We start from the raw sequence: 5,258 nt of genomic DNA, 5'->3' as shown, positions 1-5,258 counted from the left end.
CTTAGTAGAATCAGTGTGGCCTGGTACCTCTTTTTTAACAATAAGAGAAAGTTTTCTTTGAACTTGAGACTGAGACTTTGTGTCAGACAACAGACATGTCCCAAGTTAAGTCTCTGAAGTACAGAGACCTATAGCCATTGTGTTTCTATCAGTCTAATGCTTTATGCTCTCAGTGGCGAATTGCACATTCCGTAAAATGCTGATGGTACAAATTTCCTCCAAATTCTTATTGCGATAGGCTCTGCTAATGCCTCTTCTCGACAACTCTGCTGTAATTGCCTGTGAATTCATGCTGCGATGAGAGAAATTCTGTAAATATTCATGGATTCAGGAGGGAAAATAATAACTTCTAGTGGAAGGTTATCCAAATGTTCACCCAGAAACTGTCTGTATTGCTTCTCTAGGAATTGGCTGTTTGCTTCATGCATATATACAAATGGATTAGATTTATTTGTCATTTTGGGGAGCTGTTTTCACAGTGCTCATTTACACAACATAGTCTCACTTAGTGAATGGATATTATTTTGGTCCATGTGCCCAAATCTGTAGATTGGTTTTTAGGGAAAGGTGATATGTCTATTGTAGTTCTTTTGTGTATGCAGAATTCTTTATGTATGATATAGAGATGTGTGCATGCAAATGCTTATTTAAATTAATATTACCATATTCAAATGTATCAAAATATTCAGAATCGTTATGAATTAACACACATTTGCAATATGAAGTGAAAAAGTAAACTCTGAATAAATAAAAAAAATGTGTATTCGACCAGGGTTTATGATGGCATCTTACTAGGTCCTAGGCTCTTTGAGGAGAGCGGAAACTGGTATGCATTCTGCCCTTGAAGAATTATCCAGTTAATTAAGGGAATTCACAGTTTCATTGGGAAGCTTATACTCTAATGATAATTATGGGTGGTTAGTCAACCCACAAATATGAATTTCTTGTTGTCTTACATGTTCCAGACAAATCTTTGGAAGTAGGTATTTGGAGATAAAAAGAAAAAGCCCTTTAAAGGTTTCATGTCTCTATTACAAAAGTCCGTGATGTTTCTAAACATCCTAAGGCCAAATTCTAATCTATTTTCTTAGTGATCCTAAAGAGAATAACAGTAAGGTTTTGAAAATCCGAGACCTCAAAGAGAATAAAAATAGAGAGGAAAAACGAGTTTAGACTCGTTTGGTTAGAATGAAGCACAGATTCTCTGGCTCAATCCCTTTGGTTCACCAGGAGTCCAAAGAGGTTCAATTTTTAGATCATTTGTATGTGAGAAATGACTAAAGCACATCCCTTGATCTTTTTTATCCTCTTCCATCTCCTCTCCCCAATTCATTTATTTTTCTGAAGTACCAAAGAGACCTCCTGGGGGTGCTTTCATTTCGAGTAGAAGGCAGGGTGCCAATGCTAATTTAGAGATATCTACTATGGTTTTAGGGGGTAAATTGGGACACAGACTGCCTCTTCCTACTGATGTAGCCTTGTCCATGCCTTCTTAATGATTACAGAGCAGTGTTGACAAAAGTTTTCTGTAAAGGGCCAGAATAAATATTCTAGGCTTTTAAGTGCCACGTGGCCTCTGTTGCAACTACTCCACTTTGCCTTGTGGTGTAAAATTAGCCAGAGACAATACAAATGAGTGTGGCTAGGATCCAACAAAACTGTATTTATAGAAACTGAACTTTGAATTTCATATAATTTTCACATGTCGTGAAATGTATATATGCACATATACATACATACATACATATATATATGTATATATATTCTTTTCAACCATTTTAAAACAAAATCATTCTTAGTTCACAAGTTGTACAAAAATAGGCAGCAGTCCAGATTTGGCTGGTGTCCCATAATTTGCCTATCCCTGTTGTAGGGAATCATGGAATGTTTCTTATAGGTACCTTGACGAATCTTGTTAAATTGGTGCTCAGAGAAAAATCAACATAAGGGAGATATAGTTGTCTCAGCACTCATTAGGATCCCAGAATTTTAGAAATCATTTTCTTCCCATCCCTGCATTTAGAGATAATCAGATGGTGGCCCAGAGAGATAAAGTAAGTTCCCAGTGTGACTTGTCTCCTTATGCCAATTGTCAACCTTTCTCTTCTATGCTTATCCTGGTATCTGATGTTGCTGAACTGTGCCCCATACGTATTTTTTTATTTAAAAAAACTTCTTTTTTAAAATTTTCCTTTTCCCTCATGTTCGAGATTCTCCTTGGGTGATGACTGCCAGCATTTGGGGGAGGCAGATCCCTGTTTGCCTAGCAACCCCTCAATCATCAAGGAAACTTCCCAGGGGAGGATTTTGGGTGAAGCCCCATATAAAGAGGTGAGGTAGTTGTTGTGAGGGCTTCAAACCGCTGAGTCATTGCTGTGTCATCATTTACGGGTTGCTGTCTCTATTACAAGGCAAATATGAGGGTGTGTGAATTTATATACAGTTTACAAGATCAAAATCAGGGATACATTTGCCAATAGCTTTACGCAGGGTGGATCAAAGTAAAGGCCAGAGCCTAGAGACTGAAAAGAGAAATGAGATTAAGATTTCATCACAGTCCCAGATTTTAGCCACACATTAAGGGTGTTTGTTCTGTTGGCTTGTTTTAAGAACATGCTAAAGTAGCTTGTCATATAATTTATTTTCTATATTGAGGGTCTTAAATGCTGATAAACTAGATGTCATGAGGAAACAATCTTTTTTGAGCTATTCATTCCTGAGATAAAAAAAGAAAAATCCAAAGTAAATTTAAATGTGTGAGATGAATAGTGTATCTTTCACTGGGACTCTTTCCTGTCTCAGTTTTGATTGAGACTCTAAGATAATAAGTCTTGACCACTCTTACATTCCAAAGTGAGAAACCGGGTCTTCTAATCAGGACTTGCAAAGGAGGGAGGCAAAATTTTGTTCTGTGACCCTTAGCTGGCCGCTTACTTCAGGTTATAAAAGAGGTCGTGATGTCTGAGAGAAGGATCAGGAGTTTGGAAAGAGGATTTGTTTGGGAAAAGTTAGGCTTTGTGTTTCATATTTCACCCCCTTGTGTACTTTCTCATCTACCAACATCGAAGGGACTCTTCTTTCTCAAGGCAAGAGAGGGGACTTGGGGGGCTCGTTTACAGAGCTTGCACCGTGAATCCTGTATATTTATAACATATGCCTACAAAAAAAGTCCTCAGGTGAGAGGTTGACTGGACCGGCCTGTGGCAGCTGAGGACAGCACTATTTGGGAGGCGATGTACTCTCTCTAATGGTGGGTCAGAAGTTCCTGTCAGCTGGGGCCCAGATGAAGTTCATTTGTGACAGTAGTACTAGCTTGGAGTTATTTTAGATCCTGCCCTGAGGGCTTCTGGGAGAAGCAAGGAGACATAAACAGAAGGAGGTTGGAGGTGTGCCCCTAGATGCCAGGACTGAAGGAGGAATCCTGAGCTATCAGCAAGAAGATAATTTAGTCTCATCAAAGCTGCTAAAGGTGAAGGATCTCTGACTTGGAGATGCTGTCCAGCGAATTCTCAAAATGTTCCACAAACAGAATCAGCTTTATGCTCCAGCCGTAACCAAAGCTAGATCACATGGGTGCCTAGCTTAGATCACATGGGTGCCTAGTGGTTTCTTTCCTATCTTCTTACCTCTTCTCCCTTCCTTTGCTTCAGTCCTGGAGGAGTTAGAAGCCACAGCAGGTGGTGGCAGGGGATGGGGGGGAGTGTTAAGGGGGACAGACCTTTTTCCCTTCACCTTTAAATGAACTCCAGAATGCTAGCTCTTGCCTAACCGTGACATACCCAAAGCTGTCATTGCATGAATTTGAAAGAAAAACTGTTTTTAGAAAAAAAATTAATTCCATTAAAATCATGAAAAAACACTTAAAGCAAGGATGTAAAAACTATATATATGAACAGAACTTTCTATTTTATTCTTCTTCAACTTTGCCTCACAAACTCGTAAAAAAAATATTTTATGGGTCATCGATGAGGAAAGTCGAAGACAGTAGTAGGAAGACTGTGGGCAAAAGAACATTATCATGATGGGAAAATTCTAAATATGAATATTTTAGTAATAAAATGTAAAAAGATAGCTTAAAAGACTAAGTATGGGATTATGCCTATTGAGAAAAGAAAGAACAAATTCTTCTCAAAGGAATGAGATGAAGCCTGAAGACAAATGAGAAAGTGAGTAGGCTAGGTAAAATTATTTCATGGTTAATCTTTAATTTTCAGATTCAAAATTTAAAAAGGAGAACTATAATACAATTCATTAAAATGAGAAAAATAACATTAAAACTGGTAGTATAGGGTGTTTGGAATAGTTGTCTATATACTTTTAGCTACTATATAAAATTTTTATAATAAAAAACGGCATCTATAATGTCACTTCAGATAATTCTTGGTTATTATAAATAATCAAAGCTCACAGAATACACAAAGTCTAGTTTATAATTAAAATATAGCCTATAGTTTCAATGGACTTCTTTGCTATATACCTTTTCTTGTTTTTTGCAGGAATAATAATAAACAGTTAAATTTTTATCTTGTGATTTTTTTTTTCCCAAATACAAATTTTTTCTTCGAGGACGTATCTGCATCTTCTTCAGTTCACTGAATTACTCTGACTTTTAAAGGACACACGGTGGTCAACTGTAATATGAGTTGGCACACTTTCTCTGTAAGGGCCAGACAGGAAATGCTTTAGGCTTGGGGGCCATTAAGTCTCTGTCCTAACTGTTTAGTTCTCTCTTGTGGTGTGTAAGCAGCCGCAGACACTATGTAAACTGAAACTGAAACTTACATTCCACAGAATTTTCATGTGTCATGAAATAGTGTTCTATTTTTGTTTTTTTCTTTCAATCATTTAAAAACGCAAAAGCCATTCTTAGCTTGCCGATGGTACAAAGACAGATAGAAGGCCGGATCTGGCCCCTAGGCTAGAGTTCGCTGAGCTCTGACTTTAAAACAAAAACAAAAAAATAAAAATGTGTTCTTATCTTGAAATTGATTAAAACCTTTTGTTGTCCTTGAAAGATCAAGAGAGAGAATGATTTTATTGAATTATAGTTGACATACAATATTATATTAGTTTCAGATATACAACATAGTGATCTATATTTTTATATATAACAAATGATTACCACCATAAGTCTAGTTACCATCTGTCACCGTACAAAATTATTACAATATTATTGACCATATTCCCTGTGCTGTATGTTACATCCCTCTGACTTATTTATGTTATAACAGGAAGTTTGTACCTCTTCATCTCCTTTG

Source organism: Pteropus alecto, unplaced genomic scaffold (genome assembly GCF_000325575.1).
Source record: "Pteropus alecto unplaced genomic scaffold, ASM32557v1 scaffold81, whole genome shotgun sequence".
Taxonomy (NCBI): domain Eukaryota; kingdom Metazoa; phylum Chordata; class Mammalia; order Chiroptera; family Pteropodidae; genus Pteropus; species Pteropus alecto.
This window is presented reverse-complemented; position numbering follows the sequence as displayed.